The following is a 21,294-nucleotide window of genomic DNA, read 5'->3' as shown; positions in this document are numbered from 1 at the left end:
ATCTTCGCGGGTCGATCTTCGGAATGCACAAAGGGTGCGAAATCTACAATACATAAACTTCGTTAATGAGTAGATCCAGCCCACATCAATCTAAGGCAGTCTTATACAGATGGAATTTAAAACGTTTCCCTATTTCACAAAATTGTCTCGCTCGTGCACGTTTTGCCTAAGAAAAGCAATTGTCGAGGGATCTGTCTGCTACACAGAAAAGGCGATGCGACAAATATTTCGAGTTTCCTTACATAACGTTCGTTCGCTACGTTTTGTAAAATTACTTTGTCTAGAAATATAACCCAGCAGAGAGAGACTTTACTCGGAGACACCGACGATTGCACACCTTATTTATAAATCAAATATCTATTTTATATGTACGTACATTTGAAAATTAACTTTCCAATAACGACAAGAGTCTTTGCTATTGGAGTATAAAACAAAATAGGTGAGTAGAAACAACAAGAAAAAAAAAGTTACAAAACAGTAAAAGCAAAATTGAAAACTTAGCAGTGAAAGAAAAACGCGAAGGAAACGTTTCAGATAAGTAGGAACTCGATACGTGGCACGCTTCCGACTCGCGAACGGTAGTAGCCGAGTGTGACAGGTGCTGTTCCTTTATTCATTCTGTTTCAGAGAATTATTCCCAGTTTTTGCAACGTACTTTCATTAATATCCATACACTTCTTTAGCGAGAGACAAAAGAGCGACTTCTGAGGCACTCCCACTAGACGGTAACCAGCGTTTAATACTATTTTGTCGTAGGGGGAGACGAAGGCGAGTACACACGACTTCTCCCGATGGAAACCAAAATACACGTTAATAAACACAGGTAAATTAATGTGTATAGCCAAATGACGAATAAAAGAAGGTGAATATTAAATAATTCTAATCCCGATGCAAGCTCGTGTTAAAATCTAAATTCTGCACACACATCTGTAAGTGATGGGATGTGAGCCTGTGTAACGAGAGTAAAATACCAGATTTTGCGAAAGTAGGTCCGAAAGAAATATAAAGAAGACATAAACACCAACATGTGACTAAAAGACGTTTGAGAAAAGTTCTCAGAGGCTAAATTGATCAATTTAAGTGTTCCATGTCAATGACACACACGCCTGTGAGCGACAGTTTCCATACCCCCGTAATGACACTCGTGTTGTTCCGGGGATGTGTAACGCAAACCAGAGTTATCAGGCTCCACTTTCCAGCGACCTCCAGTAAAAGTGAATTCCTAAAGCATCTCTTATATTTCACAGCTAGGAAATTTTGGGCTGCGACAACGATTTTCTTTTAGAGTAACACTTAAAACACCAAATAAGAAAAGAATTAAACTGTCATCGTTCATACCACGTTGAAAGCGCCGGTTCTCGTCCGATCACCGAAGCTAAGCAACGGCGGGCCCGGTTAGTACTTGGGAGGGTGACCACCTGGGAATACCGGGTGATGATGACTTTTTTTTTTTTCACGTTGAAATTTGTAGGTCTCGCAAAGAGCTGATCGATACGTCTCACTTTTTTCACAATTTCTGATTTAAGAGATAAAAAATCCTTCCCGAAAGAGAGAAAGAAAGTGGTTGACTCAATTGAAGTGCCTTAATACTGGGTATTTATTATGGTAAACTGTTGGGAAAACATTTTTGTTATAGGAACTAATCAACTTTTCCATCAACAAGTCAGTTGATAAAACACGCTTCGAAAACGAAATTCAAACATTCATTTCCTGCGATCGTTCAAGAAAAGTAGCAGCTCTCTAAGCAGGTGGCGTTAGCCGCGTTCCATTTCAATTCAAACCAAACCCCTCCAATCAGACGTACGTTGGAGAAAAGAAATAAACTATCTTAGCGGGTCGATCTTCGGAATGCACAAAGGGTGCGAAATCTACAAAACAGAAACTTCGTTAATGAGTAGATCCAGCCCACATCAATCTAAGGCAGTCTTATACAGATGGAATTTAAAACGTTTCCCTATTTCACAAAATTGTCTCGCTCGTGCACGTTTTGCCTAAGAAAAAGCAATTGTCGAGGTCTGTCTGCTACACAGAAAAGGCGATGCGACAAATATTTCGAGTTTCCTTACATAACGTTCGTTCGCTACGTTTTGTAAAATTACTTTGTCTAGAAATATCGTTGAAGAAAAGTAGCAGCTCTCTAAGCAAGTGGCGTGAGCCGCGTTCCATTTCACTTTAAACCAAACCCCTCCAATCAGACGTATATTGAAGAGAAAAGAAATAAACTATCTTCGCGGGTCGATCTTCGGAATGCACAAAGGGTGCGAAATCTACAATACATAAACTTCGTTAATGAGTAGATCCAGCCCACATCAATCTAAGGCAGTCTTATACAGATGGAATTTAAAACGTTTCCCTATTTCACAAAATTGTCTCGCTCGTGCACGTTTTGCCAAAGAAAAAGCAATTGTCGAGGTCTCTGTCTGCTACACAGAAAAGGCGATGCGACAAATATTTCGAGTTTCCTTACATAACGTTCGTTCGCTACGTTTTGTAAAATTACTTTGTCTAGAAATATCGTTGAAGAAAAGTAGCAGCTCTCTAAGCAAGTGGCGTGAGCCGCGTTCCATTTCACTTTAAACCAAACCCTCCAATCAGACGTATATTGAAGAGAAAAGAAATAAACTATCTTCGCGGGTCGATCTTCGGAATGCACAAAGGGTGCGAAATCTACAATACATAAACTTCGTTAATGAGTAGATCCAGCCCACATCAATCTAAGGCAGTCTTATACAGATGGAATTTAAAACGTTTCCCTATTTCACAAAATTGTCTCGCTCGTGCACGTTTTGCCTAAGAAAAGCAATTGTCGAGGTCTCTGTCTGCTACACAGAAAAGGCGATGCGACAAATATTTCGAGTTTCCTTACATAACGTTCGTTCGCTACGTTTTGTAAAATTACTTTGTCTAGAAATATCGTTGAAGAAAAGTAGCAGCTCTCTAAGCAAGTGGCGTGAGCCGCGTTCCATTTCACTTTAAACCAAACCCTCCAATCAGACGTATATTGAAGAGAAAAGAAATAAACTATCTTCGCGGGTCGATCTTCGGAATGCACAAAGGGTGCGAAATCTACAATACATAAACTTCGTTAATGAGTAGATCCAGCCCACATCAATCTAAGGCAGTCTTATACAGATGGAATTTAAAACGTTTCCCTATTTCACAAAATTGTCTCGCTCGTGCACGTTTTGCCTAAGAAAAGCAATTGTCGAGGGATCTGTCTGCTACACAGAAAAGGCGATGCGACAAATATTTCGAGTTTCCTTACATAACGTTCGTTCGCTACGTTTTGTAAAATTACTTTGTCTAGAAATATAACCCAGCAGAGAGAGACTTTACTCGGAGACACCGACGATTGCACACCTTATTTATAAATCAAATATCTATTTTATATGTACGTACATTTGAAAATTAACTTTCCAATAACGACAAGAGTCTTTGCTATTGGGTATAAAACAAAATAGGTGAGTAGAAACAACAAGAAAAAAAAAGTTACAAAACAGTAAAAGCAAAATTGAAAACTTAGCAGTGAAAGAAAAACGCGAAGGAAACGTTTCAGATAAGTAGGAACTCGATACGTGGCACGCTTCCGACTCGCGAACGGTAGTAGCCGAGTGTGACAGGTGCTGTTCCTTTATTCATTCTGTTTCAGAGAATTATTCCCAGTTTTGCAACGTACTTTCATTAATATCCATACACTTCTTTAGCGAGAGACAAAAGAGCGACTTCTGAGGCACTCCCACTAGACGGTAACCAGCGTTTAATACTATTTTGTCGTAGGGGGAGACGAAGGCGAGTACACACGACTTCTCCCGATGGAAACCAAAATACACGTTAATAAACACAGGTAAATTAATGTGTATAGCCAAATGACGAATAAAAGAAGGTGAATATTAAATAATTCTAATCCCGATGCAAGCTCGTGTTAAAATCTAAATTCTGCACACACATCTGTAAGTGATGGGATGTGAGCCTGTGTAACGAGAGTAAAATACCAGATTTTGCGAAAGTAGGTCCGAAAGAAATATAAAGAAGACATAAACACCAACATGTGACTAAAAGACGTTTGAGAAAAGTTCTCAGAGGCTAAATTGATCAATTTAAGTGTTCCATGTCAATGACACACACGCCTGTGAGCGACAGTTTCCATACCCCCGTAATGACACTCGTGTTGTTCCGGGGATGTGTAACGCAAACCAGAGTTATCAGGCTCCACTTTCCAGCGACCTCCAGTAAAAGTGAATTCCTAAAGCATCTCTTATATTTCACAGCTAGGAAATTTTGGGCTGCGACAACGATTTTCTTTAGAGTAACACTTAAAACACCAAATAAGAAAAGAATTAAACTGTCATCGTTCATACCACGTTGAAAGCGCCGGTTCTCGTCCGATCACCGAAGCTAAGCAACGGCGGGCCCGGTTAGTACTTGGGAGGGTGACCACCTGGGAATACCGGGTGATGATGACTTTTTTTTTTTTCACGTTGAAATTTGTAGGTCTCGCAAAGAGCTGATCGATACGTCTCACTTTTTTCACAATTTCTGATTTAAGAGATAAAAAATCCTTCCCGAAAGAGAGAAAGAAAGTGGTTGACTCAATTGAAGTGCCTTAATACTGGGTATTTATTATGGTAAACTGTTGGGAAAACATTTTTGTTATAGGAACTAATCAACTTTTCCATCAACAAGTCAGTTGATAAAACACGCTTCGAAAACGAAATTCAAACATTCATTTCCTGCGATCGTTCAAGAAAAGTAGCAGCTCTCTAAGCAGGTGGCGTTAGCCGCGTTCCATTTCAATTCAAACCAAACCCCTCCAATCAGACGTACGTTGGAGAGAAAAGAAATAAACTATCTTAGCGGGTCGATCTTCGGAATGCACAAAGGGTGCGAAATCTACAAAACAGAAACTTCGTTAATGAGTAGATCCAGCCCACATCAATCTAAGGCAGTCTTATACAGATGGAATTTAAAACGTTTCCCTATTTCACAAAATTGTCTCGCTCGTGCACGTTTTGCCTAAGAAAAGCAATTGTCGAGGTCTCTGTCTGCTACACAGAAAAGGCGATGCGACAAATATTTCGAGTTTCCTTACATAACGTTCGTTCGCTACGTTTTGTAAAATTACTTTGTCTAGAAATATCGTTGAAGAAAAGTAGCAGCTCTCTAAGCAAGTGGCGTGAGCCGCGTTCCATTTCACTTTAAACCAAACCCCTCCAATCAGACGTATATTGAAGAGAAAAGAAATAAACTATCTTCGCGGGTCGATCTTCGAATGCACAAAGGGTGCGAAATCTACAATACATAAACTTCGTTAATGAGTAGATCCAGCCCACATCAATCTAAGGCAGTCTTATACAGATGGAATTTAAAACGTTTCCCTATTTCACAAAATTGTCTCGCTCGTGCACGTTTTGCCAAAGAAAAGCAATTGTCGAGGTCTATGTCTGCTACACAGAAAAGGCGATGCGACAAATATTTCGAGTTTCCTTACATAACGTTCGTTCGCTACGTTTTGTAAAATTACTTTGTCTAGAAATATCGTTGAAGAAAAGTAGCAGCTCTCTAAGCAAGTGGCGTGAGCCGCGTTCCATTTCACTTTAAACCAAACCCCTCCAATCAGACGTATATTGAAGAGAAAAGAAATAAACTATCTTCGCGGGTCGATCTTCGAATGCACAAAGGGTGCGAAATCTACAATACATAAACTTCGTTAATGAGTAGATCCAGCCCACATCAATCTAAGGCAGTCTTATACAGATGGAATTTAAAACGTTTCCCTATTTCACAAAATTGTCTCGCTCGTGCACGTTTTGCCTAAGAAAAGCAATTGTCGAGGTCTCTGTCTGCTACACAGAAAAGGCGATGCGACAAATATTTCGAGTTTCCTTACATAACGTTCGTTCGCTACGTTTTGTAAAATTACTTTGTCTAGAAATATCGTTGAAGAAAAGTAGCAGCTCTCTAAGCAAGTGGCGTGAGCCGCGTTCCATTTCACTTTAAACCAAACCCTCCAATCAGACGTATATTGAAGAGAAAAGAAATAAACTATCTTCGCGGGTCGATCTTCGAATGCACAAAGGGTGCGAAATCTACAATACATAAACTTCGTTAATGAGTAGATCCAGCCCACATCAATCTAAGGCAGTCTTATACAGATGGAATTTAAAACGTTTCCCTATTTCACAAAATTGTCTCGCTCGTGCACGTTTTGCCTAAGAAAAAGCAATTGTCGAGGGATCTGTCTGCTACACAGAAAAGGCGATGCGACAAATATTTCGAGTTTCCTTACATAACGTTCGTTCGCTACGTTTTGTAAAATTACTTTGTCTAGAAATATAACCCAGCAGAGAGAGACTTTACTCGGAGACACCGACGATTGCACACCTTATTTATAAATCAAATATCTATTTTATATGTACGTACATTTGAAAATTAACTTTCCAATAACGACAAGAGTCTTTGCTATTGGAGTATAAAACAAAATAGGTGAGTAGAAACAACAAGAAAAAAAAAGTTACAAAACAGTAAAAGCAAAATTGAAAACTTAGCAGTGAAAGAAAAACGCGAAGGAAACGTTTCAGATAAGTAGGAACTCGATACGTGGCACGCTTCCGACTCGCGAACGGTAGTAGCCGAGTGTGACAGGTGCTGTTCCTTTATTCATTCTGTTTCTATAACGTCAGAGAATTATTCCCAGTTTTTGCAACGTACTTTCATTAATATCCATACACTTCTTTAGCGAGAGACAAAAGAGCGACTTCTGAGGCACTCCCACTAGACGGTAACCAGCGTTTAATACTATTTTGTCGTAGGGGAGACGAAGGCGAGTACACACGACTTCTCCCGATGGAAACCAAAATACACGTTAATAAACACAGGTAAATTAATGTGTATAGCCAAATGACGAATAAAAGAAGGTGAATATTAAATAATTCTAATCCCGATGCAAGCTCGTGTTAAAATCTAAATTCTGCACACACATCTGTAAGTGATGGGATGTGAGCCTGTGTAACGAGAGTAAAATACCAGATTTTGCGAAAGTAGGTCCGAAAGAAATATAAAGAAGACATAAACACCAACATGTGACTAAAAGACGTTTGAGAAAAGTTCTCAGAGGCTAAATTGATCAATTTAAGTGTTCCATGTCAATGACACACACGCCTGTGAGCGACAGTTTCCATACCCCCGTAATGACACTCGTGTTGTTCCGGGGATGTGTAACGCAAACCAGAGTTATCAGGCTCCACTTTCCAGCGACCTCCAGTAAAAGTGAATTCCTAAAGCATCTCTTATATTTCACAGCTAGGAAATTTTGGGCTGCGACAACGATTTTCTTTTAGAGTAACACTTAAAACACCAAATAAGAAAAGAATTAAACTGTCATCGTTCATACCACGTTGAAAGCGCCGGTTCTCGTCCGATCACCGAAGCTAAGCAACGGCGGGCCCGGTTAGTACTTGGGAGGGTGACCACCTGGGAATACCGGGTGATGATGACTTTTTTTTTTTTTTCACGTTGAAATTTGTAGGTCTCGCAAAGAGCTGATCGATACGTCTCACTTTTTTTCACAATTTCTGATTTAAGAGATAAAAAATCCTTCCCGAAAGAGAGAAAGAAAGTGGTTGACTCAATTGAAGTGCCTTAATACTGGGTATTTATTATGGTAAACTGTTGGGAAAACATTTTTGTTATAGGAACTAATCAACTTTTCCATCAACAAGTCAGTTGATAAAACACGCTTCGAAAACGAAATTCAAACATTCATTTCCTGCGATCGTTCAAGAAAAGTAGCAGCTCTCTAAGCAGGTGGCGTTAGCCGCGTTCCATTTCAATTCAAACCAAACCCCTCCAATCAGACGTACGTTGGAGAGAAAAGAAATAAACTATCTTAGCGGGTCGATCTTCGGAATGCACAAAGGGTGCGAAATCTACAAAACAGAAACTTCGTTAATGAGTAGATCCAGCCCACATCAATCTAAGGCAGTCTTATACAGATGGAATTTAAAACGTTTCCCTATTTCACAAAATTGTCTCGCTCGTGCACGTTTTGCCTAAGAAAAAGCAATTGTCGAGGTCTCTGTCTGCTACACAGAAAAGGCGATGCGACAAATATTTCGAGTTTCCTTACATAACGTTCGTTCGCTACGTTTTGTAAAATTACTTTGTCTAGAAATATCGTTGAAGAAAAGTAGCAGCTCTCTAAGCAAGTGGCGTGAGCCGCGTTCCATTTCACTTTAAACCAAACCCTCCAATCAGACGTATATTGAAGAGAAAAGAAATAAACTATCTTCGCGGGTCGATCTTCGAATGCACAAAGGGTGCGAAATCTACAATACATAAACTTCGTTAATGAGTAGATCCAGCCCACATCAATCTAAGGCAGTCTTATACAGATGGAATTTAAAACGTTTCCCTATTTCACAAAATTGTCTCGCTCGTGCACGTTTTGCCTAAGAAAAAGCAATTGTCGAGGTCTCTGTCTGCTACACAGAAAAGGCGATGCGACAAATATTTCGAGTTTCCTTACATAACGTTCGTTCGCTACGTTTTGTAAAATTACTTTGTCTAGAAATATCGTTGAAGAAAAGTAGCAGCTCTCTAAGCAAGTGGCGTGAGCCGCGTTCCATTTCACTTTAAACCAAACCCTCCAATCAGACGTATATTGAAGAGAAAAGAAATAAACTATCTTCGCGGGTCGATCTTCGAATGCACAAAGGGTGCGAAATCTACAATACATAAACTTCGTTAATGAGTAGATCCAGCCCACATCAATCTAAGGCAGTCTTATACAGATGGAATTTAAAACGTTTCCCTATTTCACAAAATTGTCTCGCTCGTGCACGTTTTGCCTAAGAAAAGCAATTGTCGAGGTCTCTGTCTGCTACACAGAAAAGGCGATGCGACAAATATTTCGAGTTTCCTTACATAACGTTCGTTCGCTACGTTTTGTAAAATTACTTTGTCTAGAAATATCGTTGAAGAAAAGTAGCAGCTCTCTAAGCAAGTGGCGTGAGCCGCGTTCCATTTCACTTTAAACCAAACCCCTCCAATCAGACGTATATTGAAGAGAAAAGAAATAAACTATCTTCGCGGGTCGATCTTCGAATGCACAAAGGGTGCGAAATCTACAATACATAAACTTCGTTAATGAGTAGATCCAGCCCACATCAATCTAAGGCAGTCTTATACAGATGGAATTTAAAACGTTTCCCTATTTCACAAAATTGTCTCGCTCGTGCACGTTTTGCCTAAGAAAAAGCAATTGTCGAGGTCTCTGTCTGCTACACAGAAAAGGCGATGCGACAAATATTTCGAGTTTCCTTACATAACGTTCGTTCGCTACGTTTTGTAAAATTACTTTGTCTAGAAATATCGTTGAAGAAAAGTAGCAGCTCTCTAAGCAAGTGGCGTGAGCCGCGTTCCATTTCACTTTAAACCAAACCCTCCAATCAGACGTATATTGAAGAGAAAAGAAATAAACTATCTTCGCGGGTCGATCTTCGGAATGCACAAAGGGTGCGAAATCTACAATACATAAACTTCGTTAATGAGTAGATCCAGCCCACATCAATCTAAGGCAGTCTTATACAGATGGAATTTAAAACGTTTCCCTATTTCACAAAATTGTCTCGCTCGTGCACGTTTTGCCTAAGAAAAGCAATTGTCGAGGGATCTGTCTGCTACACAGAAAAGGCGATGCGACAAATATTTCGAGTTTCCTTACATAACGTTCGTTCGCTACGTTTTGTAAAATTACTTTGTCTAGAAATATAACCCAGCAGAGAGAGACTTTACTCGGAGACACCGACGATTGCACACCTTATTTATAAATCAAATATCTATTTTATATGTACGTACATTTGAAAATTAACTTTCCAATAACGACAAGAGTCTTTGCTATTGGGTATAAAACAAAATAGGTGAGTAGAAACAACAAGAAAAAAAAGTTACAAAACAGTAAAAGCAAAATTGAAAACTTAGCAGTGAAAGAAAAACGCGAAGGAAACGTTTCAGATAAGTAGGAACTCGATACGTGGCACGCTTCCGACTCGCGAACGGTAGTAGCCGAGTGTGACAGGTGCTGTTCCTTTATTCATTCTGTTTCAGAGAATTATTCCCAGTTTTTGCAACGTACTTTCATTAATATCCATACACTTCTTTAGCGAGAGACAAAAGAGCGACTTCTGAGGCACTCCCACTAGACGGTAACCAGCGTTTAATACTATTTTGTCGTAGGGGGGAGACGAAGGCGAGTACACACGACTTCTCCCGATGGAAACCAAAATACACGTTAATAAACACAGGTAAATTAATGTGTATAGCCAAATGACGAATAAAAGAAGGTGAATATTAAATAATTCTAATCCCGATGCAAGCTCGTGTTAAAATCTAAATTCTGCACACACATCTGTAAGTGATGGGATGTGAGCCTGTGTAACGAGAGTAAAATACCAGATTTTGCGAAAGTAGGTCCGAAAGAAATATAAAGAAGACATAAACACCAACATGTGACTAAAAGACGTTTGAGAAAAGTTCTCAGAGGCTAAATTGATCAATTTAAGTGTTCCATGTCAATGACACACACGCCTGTGAGCGACAGTTTCCATACCCCCCGTAATGACACTCGTGTTGTTCCGGGGATGTGTAACGCAAACCAGAGTTATCAGGCTCCACTTTCCAGCGACCTCCAGTAAAAGTGAATTCCTAAAGCATCTCTTATATTTCACAGCTAGGAAATTTTGGGCTGCGACAACGATTTTCTTTTAGAGTAACACTTAAAACACCAAATAAGAAAAGAATTAAACTGTCATCGTTCATACCACGTTGAAAGCGCCGGTTCTCGTCAACGAGTACAGACGTGTTTTTCGAGCTCCTCATTGCCTTAGTGTAAATTTAACAGCTAAGCCTAGTGAGTGTGTAGTTTTTTTTTTTTTGCTAGATTTTGTATTTTTCAAGTTGTTTGACGATGTCTTCATCAACTAAGAAGGTCATGGAAGTTATGCGTCGTACAGTTTTTGTTGAAACGACTAATTCAAGCCATGGGGACGTTATCCATTCTGTTATTTCTACGTTTGGTGCAGCTTCGGTCACTGCTGTAGTTCCTCGCCCGGGTGGATATGAGGTAACTTTTGTTCTTCCCGACGATGTGGACCTGGCTATAGATGCTGGTCTAACTGTAAATGGTGTGCACTGTTCGGCTAATGGTGTCACTAAACGTACTATTACTGTGTCATTTATGGACGTACCCGAATATATCGACGATGATATTATTCTAAATAAACTTAAAGATTATGATTGTGAGGTGAAAAGCCCTATTGTGTGGAAGAGGGACCAGGGCATATACTTAGGTATACGCCATGTTCGTGTGTGTTTTAGTGAGAAGTGTATCTCTTTGCCGTACGTAGTAAAGTTTTGATCCTTTGGGCAAGGCGGTATTGGTAAAAGTGAAGCATGATCGCCAGTCAAAAGTATGTAATTTATGTTTGGGGCGGATCATCTATATCGCGATTGCCCCAATTTATATGCCGACATTGTCATATGCAGGGACACGTCCGTCAACGTTGTCCCAAGCTTGTTGTTCCTCGAACTTCCTCTAGTGACGACGCTGAAGTGGCCACGCCTACTACTTCTCGTGACGCCGCTGAAGTAGACACGGCTGCTCCCTCTCGTGCAGTGCCTCATGATGTTGACACCATTTCTGTTTGTCCACGCGTTGATTCGGAGGTTCCCCTTTCAAAGAAGGCTGCAGCTACCCATCGGGTGGTGGACGATGTTTCTGCCCGACGATCGACGGTTTCTGGTGGGGCCAGGGAACGGGCAAGTAGTCACCCCTGCTGCAAGTCGCAATTTTGATCGTCACTTCCCGCCACTTCCGGTTAGTGGTGTGAGTACCGCCGGCGATGTGGAGGTGCCTCTTCCTCGTCGTTGGAGGTATGCTAGTGTGGTGGCAATGTCTCCTGGTGACACTTCTAAGAAGGGCAGTGGACGAAAACGGGTGTCGGACGTGCCAATACTACGGATATCTCGGGCGAAGGCGAAGGCGGTGTCGCAGCCTTAAATGTGTTTTTTGTGACAGTTTGTTTGTTTCAGTTCGTGTAAGACTGTCATTTATTGTTATTTGAACTTTGTGCATATTTGCTTAGATCTTTACATTTATTCTTGTTATTTTGTGTTTGTGACAGTTTCCTTTCAATTCTTGTACCTTTACTTTCTCTTTAGCATGGTACATTTACTAAGGGTGGGAGTTTTGAATTGTAATGGGTTGCGTAATATTAGTAAGCTGTCTTATTATCTGGATTACTTTGTTACTAATTTTGATGTTGTTTGTTTACAGGAAACGTTTTTACTGATGATTTTCCTGATGTCGTTCTGAAATTTTGGCCAGGTGTAGCTTTTTTTAATAATTCTACTTCTGGCCGACAAGGGGTTGCCATCTTGGTACAGCAGTTTTGTGTGATAATGTTACATTCGTTTCTTCTGATGGGGTGGGTAGGGTTCTGACAGTCAAATTCAGTTTCGAGTCTTTGTCTTATCTGTTATCATCTGTGTACGCTCCTCGCGATATCTCCGAGCGACGGGAATTTTCCAAAACTTGGAGTATTGTTTGGATGGTTGCACAGGATTGCTTGTTGTGGGAGATTTTAATTGTGTGGTGGATGTGGCACGCGATCGATTTCCGGTCCGTTTCTACCGAGACGCCAGCCGTTCGGCTTTTGTCCAGTTTCTTAATAGGTTTGATTTGCTTGATGCGCATTCACTCATATCGCCGACTACACCTGGTTTCACATGGAAGCGTTTTGTTAATGGTGAGATGATGTCGTCACGTATTGACAGGGTTTTGCTTTCTTCTACCTTGCAGGGGACTGTCCAACGTTTCCGTACGTTGTGGTTTCCTGCTACAGATCACGCTTTATTGGGCTTCGACCTTACTCTGCGACCAATTGTCAGAGGTCCTAATTTCTGGCACTTCAATAACCAGTTATTGAGGGATGCCGAATATGTGAAAGCCATTAAGCTGTTGATCGCCAGAAGTCGTAGTTGGTCAGTTTATGGGACTGATAAAATTAAATGGTATGAACAATTGAAATGCGCGTTCCGTATACTTACCGAGCGTTATTCGATTCTTCGTGCGCGGGCATCCCGTTCTCGCAAATGTCAGCTTGAGTCGTCCATCAATCGTGAGCTTCGAAAACTGACCCGTTTCCCTGGTAGATCTAAGGTCAAATTGTATGAACTTGAAGATGCATTGGAGACTTTGGATCACGATACCATAGAGGGGGCGAGGATTCGATCTCATATTCGTTGGTTTGAGGAGGGTGAGAGATCTACATCTTACTTTCTTCGTATGGAAAAGGTCCGTCAAAGCAGAATTGAGTTTAGATCCATGCTCACTGATAGGGGTGTGGAGGTGTCCGGTGTGGAAGATATCGCTGCTGTTTTACATCAGTATTATTCCGCACTGTACTCTAAGGATATCGTTCTGCAGGCAGACATAGATTTAGTTCTCTCATTTGTTGATCGAACTCTTTCCAGTGAACAAGCTAATATTTGTGATGCTCCATTCACGGTTCCGGAAGTTATCGCTGCTTTAGACAGTTTACCGCTGGGCAAATCTCCTGGTTTGGATGGTTTTACCTCCGAATTTTTCAAATATTTTCTACCTCTTTTGTTGACGACTTTTTTATCTGTCTTGTCTCAACTGTTTCACTCTCCACAGTTGCTCCGTACAATGTGTTCTGGGGTAATTGTTCCTATCCCGAAAGGGGGGGATCGACGGTTGGCGGCTAACAGCCGGCCTTTGACATTGCTTTGTACTGACTATAAGCTTTTGGCCAAAGTGCTGGCTCGTCGCCTTTCGTCTGTGATCTCCAGTTTAGTTTCAGATGACCAATCCGGGTGTATACCTGGACGGGACGTTGCTGATACTCCATTAACACTCGTTTTGCTATTGCAATCTTTAGCACGTACCGGCCAGGGTGGAATCTTTTTGAAGCTCGATCAGATGCAAGCTTTTGATCGGGTGGCCTATGACTATCTATTTCAACTTCTTCTGCGTATGGGTTTTGGTTCTACTTTTGTTCATTGGGTTCGTCTTTGCTATACTTCTATTTCTAGTTGTGTAAAGTTTAATGGATTTCTCACTAATGATTTTGCTATTACTCGGGGTATTCGTCAAGGATGCCCCATGTCTGCTCTACTTTACGTTCTCAGTGTCGAACCGTTACGAAATATGTTAGTCCATAATGTACATATTACTGGTATTGGTGGTGATGTGCTACTCACCACGCCTTCACTTACTTATCAGCATGCTGATGATACCACCTTAACCTTACGAGACGCCGAATCTTTGCCGCATGTGTTGGATGTCTGCCAAACTTTTGGCAAAGCTACTGGTGGGAAGATCAACTGGACCAAGAGTCAGGGTTTGTGGGTTGGGTGTTTGGCCTCTTCTGCAGACTTCGTCCTTGGTGAGTTGAGAATTTCCCAGGATCCTATTCGGATTTTGGGAATAGTTTTCCACTCTAATTTCGATGTCATGCTGCAAGATACGTGGCAGGGTGTATTGCGCAGGGTATCTCGTGTCTTGGTGTCGTGGCGATTTCGTTCTTTGTCGCTAAAGGGTAAATCTCTTGTGGTGAACTCCTTGGTGGCATCGGTGTTATGGTACCCGTTGAATATACTCCGTTGCCAAGACAGTTTGAGGCTAGATTTCGCAAATGTATACTGGATTTTATTTGGCGGGGAGGTATACATAAAGTGGCATACGGTATTCTGATTCGGAGTTATGATTGTGGAGGTATCAACTTGGTTGATGTTAACACTCGTAAACTCGCATTCCGTTTGAAGTTGTTGCAGCGTTGTTTGGATGCTTCTTGTCCTTCCACCTTGCGACAACTTCTTTCTGGATTTTTTTCTTGTTATGGTAATCTCTCTTTAAGCTTTCGGATTCTTCAATGCCGTATTTTGCCACGTTTTGTGAAATCGTTACCTTTCTATATTCAGGAAATGTTTCATGCCTGGAAGGTTCTTCTTGGGGATAAAGGGATTGTCCCAGCTCCTCTTTCCCCCCAAATTTTTGATGAACCTTTGTTTTTCAATCCGGCTATTGTTGATGTTCGCCACCGAACATTTCATTTTCCTGAATTTATTAACGCAGGTTTGGTTCAGGTCCGTCATTTAATGTACGAGGTGCTCCCTGCTTTTCTTCCGGTGGGGCAGTGATTGAAATGTGTACGGACGCTGACCCGTTGGCCAATGCCCGCACAATTTTTTTCACATTTTCATATGCTCAAGGAGGCGTTGCCTGTGGAGTGGTTGCCGATTTTGTCTACCCAGCCGGCTCCTCTTCCGTCGTCCACATGTGTTGTGGATTTATATTTTCTGGACCACCCGATAATCGAGTTCATTTTCAAGGTTTATCTCTGCGGCAACTGGTGGGATATATACAGTTTTCACTCGCTAATAACTTCCCTGCTCCATTCTACTGGGGGGATATTGTTCCTCCTGGAGACTGGAAACGCATTCGTAAAAACGCTTATTCTTCTTTTGTTGGTTTTTTTTTGTTTGTGATGTGGATTATTTACTCTGGTTGCGGGCGATTACCACAAATGTCAAGCTGATACATATGGACAGACATCCCACAGGGTTGTGCACTTTCTGTTCCCAGGCGCCAGAAACCATAGACCATCTGTTTTTCCAATGTCCTTTTGTACAGCCCTTGTGGTCATATGTATATAAATTATTGGCATTTTATTTTGGATGTCCCATATCAAACTGGGTATGGAGGAGATGCCTCTTAGTGGGATCTCATCCTTCGTTACCAGGAGATGCTGGAACATATTCCGTTTAATTACAAGTTTGGCACGTCAGGTTATATGTTCTGCTCGTTCAGTTTCTTTGGCACGAAATCGCGTCATTCATTTAATTTCCATGTTTAAAGTGCGTGTACGGAGACATATATATCTTCATTATCATAGATCTTTGTTACATAACTCATTAAATGTTTTTTTATTCTGTGTATTCTTATGTTGGTAGCTTGGTAACCCAAGGTGCCCAAGGTTATTCTTGTGTACGTTGTTAAGATAAGTTGTTATTTCATTATATTTTTGTTACCAATGAAAGATCCATTGATTTCTTGTTTGTTAATGTTCATTATAATGTTTGTTGGATTACCTGCTGTTCCAATTACCTCTTTTATTTCTTTTCCTTAATTTTATTAACTTTGTGGTAATTTTCAGCATGGTAATCTACAGAGTTATTGTTACATGCTAATTCATTAACTTGTGTTTTATTTGTTGTATTTCTGTGTATACCCCCTCGTTGAGGTGGGATAAATAAAGAGAAAAAAAAAAAAAAAGCCGGTTCTCGTCCGATCACCGAAGCTAAGCAACGGCGGGCCCGGTTAGTACTTGGGAGGGTGACCACCTGGGAATACCGGGTGATGATGACTTTTTTTTTTTTTTCACGTTGAAATTTGTAGGTCTCGCAAAGAGCTGATCGATACGTCTCACTTTTTTCACAATTTCTGATTTAAGAGATAAAAATCCTTCCCGAAAGAGAGAAAGAAAGTGGTTGACTCAATTGAAGTGCCTTAATACTGGGTATTTATTATGGTAAACTGTTGGGAAAACATTTTTGTTATAGGAACTAATCAACTTTTCCATCAACAAGTCAGTTGATAAAACACGCTTCGAAAACGAAATTCAAACATTCATTTCCTGCGATCGTTCAAGAAAAGTAGCAGCTCTCTAAGCAGGTGGCGTTAGCCGCGTTCCATTTCAATTCAAACCAAACCCCTCCAATCAGACGTACGTTGGAGAGAAAAGAAATAAACTATCTTAGCGGGTCGATCTTCGGAATGCACAAAGGGTGCGAAATCTACAAAACAGAAACTTCGTTAATGAGTAGATCCAGCCCACATCAATCTAAGGCAGTCTTATACAGATGGAATTTAAAACGTTTCCCTATTTCACAAAATTGTCTCGCTCGTGCACGTTTTGCCTAAGAAAAGCAATTGTCGAGGTCTCTGTCTGCTACACAGAAAAGGCGATGCGACAAATATTTCGAGTTTCCTTACATAACGTTCGTTCGCTACGTTTTGTAAAATTACTTTGTCTAGAAATATCGTTGAAGAAAAGTAGCAGCTCTCTAAGCAAGTGGCGTGAGCCGCGTTCCATTTCACTTTAAACCAAACCCCTCCAATCAGACGTATATTGAAGAGAAAAGAAATAAACTATCTTCGCGGGTCGATCTTCGGAATGCACAAAGGGTGCGAAATCTACAATACATAAACTTCGTTAATGAGTAGATCCAGCCCACATCAATCTAAGGCAGTCTTATACAGATGGAATTTAAAACGTTTCCCTATTTCACAAAATTGTCTCGCTCGTGCACGTTTTGCCTAAGAAAAAGCAATTGTCGAGGTCTATGTCTGCTACACAGAAAAGGCGATGCGACAAATATTTCGAGTTTCCTTACATAACGTTCGTTCGCTACGTTTTGTAAAATTACTTTGTCTAGAAATATCGTTGAAGAAAAGTAGCAGCTCTCTAAGCAAGTGGCGTGAGCCGCGTTCCATTTCACTTTAAACCAAACCCCTCCAATCAGACGTATATTGAAGAGAAAAGAAATAAACTATCTTCGCGGGTCGATCTTCGGAATGCACAAAGGGTGCGAAATCTACAATACATAAACTTCGTTAATGAGTAGATCCAGCCCACATCAATCTAAGGCAGTCTTATACAGATGGAATTTAAAACGTTTCCCTATTTCACAAAATTGTCTCGCTCGTGCACGTTTTGCCTAAGAAAAGCAATTGTCGAGGTCTCTGTCTGCTACACAGAAAAGGCGATGCGACAAATATTTCGAGTTTCCTTACATAACGTTCGTTCGCTACGTTTTGTAAAATTACTTTGTCTAGAAATATCGTTGAAGAAAAGTAGCAGCTCTCTAAGCAAGTGGCGTGAGCCGCGTTCCATTTCACTTTAAACCAAACCCCTCCAATCAGACGTATATTGAAGAGAAAAAGAAATAAACTATCTTCGCGGGTCGATCTTCGAATGCACAAAGGGTGCGAAATCTACAATACATAAACTTCGTTAATGAGTAGATCCAGCCCACATCAATCTAAGGCAGTCTTATACAGATGGAATTTAAAACGTTTCCCTATTTCACAAAATTGTCTCGCTCGTGCACGTTTTGCCTAAGAAAAGCAATTGTCGAGGTCTCTGTCTGCTACACAGAAAAGGCGATGCGACAAATATTTCGAGTTTCCTTACATAACGTTCGTTCGCTACGTTTTGTAAAATTACTTTGTCTAGAAATATCGTTGAAGAAAAGTAGCAGCTCTCTAAGCAAGTGGCGTGAGCCGCGTTCCATTTCACTTTAAACCAAACCCCTCCAATCAGACGTATATTGAAGAGAAAAGAAATAAACTATCTTCGCGGGTCGATCTTCGAATGCACAAAGGGTGCGAAATCTACAATACATAAACTTCGTTAATGAGTAGATCCAGCCCACATCAATCTAAGGCAGTCTTATACAGATGGAATTTAAAACGTTTCCCTATTTCACAAAATTGTCTCTGCTCGTGCACGTTTTGCCTAAGAAAAGCAATTGTCGAGGTCTCTGTCTGCTACACAGAAAAGGCGATGCGACAAATATTTCGAGTTTCCTTACATAACGTTCGTTCGCTACGTTTTGTAAAATTACTTTGTCTAGAAATATCGTTGAAGAAAAGTAGCAGCTCTCTAAGCAAGTGGCGTGAGCCGCGTTCCATTTCACTTTAAACCAAACCCCTCCAATCAGACGTATATTGAAGAGAAAAGAAATAAACTATCTTCGCGGGTCGATCTTCGAATGCACAAAGGGTGCGAAATCTACAATACATAAACTTCGTTAATGAGTAGATCCAGCCCACATCAATCTAAGGCAGTCTTATACAGATGGAATTTAAAACGTTTCCCTATTTCACAAAATTGTCTCGCTCGTGCACGTTTTGCCTAAGAAAAGCAATTGTCGAGGGATCTGTCTGCTACACAGAAAAGGCGATGCGACAAATATTTCGAGTTTCCTTACATAACGTTCGTTCGCTACGTTTTGTAAAATTACTTTGTCTAGAAATATAACCCAGCAGAGAGAGACTTTACTCGGAGACACCGACGATTGCACACCTTATTTATAAATCAAATATCTATTTTATATGTACGTACATTTGAAAATTAACTTTCCAATAACGACAAGAGTCTTTGCTATTGGGTATAAAACAAAATAGGTGAGTAGAAACAACAAGAAAAAAAAAGTTACAAAACAGTAAAAGCAAAATTGAAAACTTAGCAGTGAAAGAAAAACGCGAAGGAAACGTTTCAGATAAGTAGGAACTCGATACGTGGCACGCTTCCGACTCGCGAACGGTAGTAGCCGAGTGTGACAGGTGCTGTTCCTTTATTCATTCTGTTTCAGAGAATTATTCCCAGTTTTTGCAACGTACTTTCATTAATATCCATACACTTCTTTAGCGAGAGACAAAAGAGCGACTTCTGAGGCACTCCCACTAGACGGTAACCAGCGTTTAATACTATTTTGTCGTAGGGGGAGACGAAGGCGAGTACACACGACTTCTCCCGATGGAAACCAAAATACACGTTAATAAACACAGGTAAATTAATGTGTATAGCCAAATGACGAATAAAAGAAGGTGAATATTAAATAATTCTAATCCCGATGCAAGCTCGTGTTAAAATCTAAATTCTGCACACACATCTGTAAGTGATGGGATGTGAGCCTGTGTAACGAGAGTAAAATACCAGATTTTGCGAAAGTAGGTCCGAAAGAAATATAAAGAAGACATAAACACCAACATGTGACTAAAGACGTTTGAGAAAAGTTCTCAGAGGCTAAATTGATCAATTTAAGTGTTCCATGTCAATGACACACACGCCTGTGAGCGACAGTTTCCATACCCCCGTAATGACACTCGTGTTGTTCCGGGGATGTGTAACGCAAACCAGAGTTATCAGGCTCCACTTTCCAGCGACCTCCAGTAAAAGTGAATTCCTAAAGCATCTCTTATATTTCACAGCTAGGAAATTTTGGGCTGCGACAACGATTTTCTTTTAGAGTAACACTTAAAACACCAAATAAGAAAAGAATTAAACTGTCATCGTTCATACCACGTTGAAAGCGCCGGTTCTCGTCCGATCACCGAAGCTAAGCAACGGCGGGCCCGGTTAGTACTTGGGAGGGTGACCACCTGGGAATACCGGGTGATGATGACTTTTCACGTTGAAATTTGTAGGTCTCGCAAAGAGCTGATCGATACGTCTCACTTTTTTCACAATTTCTGATTTAAGAGATAAAAAAATCCTTCCCGAAAGAGAGAAAGAAAGTGGTTGACTCAATTGAAGTGCCTTAATACTGGGTATTTATTATGGTAAACTGTTGGGAAAACATTTTGTTATAGGAACTAATCAACTTTTCCATCAACAAGTCAGTTGATAAAACACGCTTCGAAAACGAAATTCAAACATTCATTTCCTGCGATCGTTCAAGAAAAGTAGCAGCTCTCTAAGCAGGTGGCGTTAGCCGCGTTCCATTCAATTCAAACCAAACCCCTCAATCAGACGTACGTTGGAGAGAAAGAAATAAACTATCTTAGCGGGTCGATCTTCGGAATGCACAAAGGGTGCGAAATCTACAAAACAGAAACTTCGTTAATGAGTAGATCCAGCCCACATCAATCTAAGGCAGTCTTATACAGATGGAATTTAAAACGTTTCCCTATTTCACAAAATTGTCTCGCTCGTGCACGTTTTGCCTAAGAAAAGCAATTGTCGAGGTCTCTGTCTGCTACACAGAAAAGGCGATGCGACAAATATTTCGAGTTTCCTTACATAACGTTCGTTCGCTACGTTTTGTAAAATTACTTTGTCTAGAAATATCGTTGAAGAAAAGTAGCAGCTCTCTAAGCAAGTGGCGTGAGCCGCGTTCCATTCACTTTAAACCAAACCCCTCAATCAGACGTATATTGAAGAGAAAAGAAATAAACTATCTTCGCGGGTCGATCTTCGGAATGCACAAAGGGTGCGAAATCTACAATACATAAACTTCGTTAATGAGTAGATCCAGCCCACATCAATCTAAGGCAGTCTTATACAGATGGAATTTAAAACGTTTCCCTATTTCACAAAATTGTCTCGCTCGTGCACGTTTTGCCAAAGAAAAAAGCAATTGTCGAGGTCTATGTCTGCTACACAGAAAAGGCGATGCGACAAATATTTCGAGTTTCCTTACATAACG

At 40.6% G+C, this 21,294-nt stretch overlaps 4 non-coding genes across 4 annotated transcripts; all 4 read left to right on the top strand.

The window, feature by feature from the left end:
• Window positions 1–1,324: 1,324 nt before the first annotated feature.
• LOC143243717 (5S ribosomal RNA) lies at window positions 1,325–1,443 on the top strand. The gene has a single exon (XR_013024723.1). It is a non-coding gene; the product is annotated as a 5S ribosomal RNA (ribosomal RNA).
• A 2,901-nt stretch (window positions 1,444–4,344) lies between these two features.
• LOC143243716 (5S ribosomal RNA) lies at window positions 4,345–4,463 on the top strand. Its single transcript, XR_013024722.1, has one exon. It is a non-coding gene; the product is annotated as a 5S ribosomal RNA (ribosomal RNA).
• Window positions 4,464–7,376: 2,913 nt separating this feature from the next.
• On the top strand, window positions 7,377–7,495 carry LOC143243715 (5S ribosomal RNA). Its single transcript, XR_013024721.1, has one exon. It is a non-coding gene; the product is annotated as a 5S ribosomal RNA (ribosomal RNA).
• A 12,659-nt stretch (window positions 7,496–20,154) lies between these two features.
• On the top strand, window positions 20,155–20,273 carry LOC143243713 (5S ribosomal RNA). The gene has a single exon (XR_013024720.1). It is a non-coding gene; the product is annotated as a 5S ribosomal RNA (ribosomal RNA).
• Window positions 20,274–21,294: the final 1,021 nt, after the last annotated feature.

Source organism: Tachypleus tridentatus, unplaced genomic scaffold (genome assembly GCF_004210375.1).
Source record: "Tachypleus tridentatus isolate NWPU-2018 unplaced genomic scaffold, ASM421037v1 tig00016132_pilon, whole genome shotgun sequence".
Taxonomy (NCBI): Eukaryota; Metazoa; Arthropoda; class Merostomata; order Xiphosura; family Limulidae; genus Tachypleus; species Tachypleus tridentatus.
Note: the sequence above shows the minus strand (reverse complement) of the source record. Positions and strands in the feature narration are given on the sequence as shown.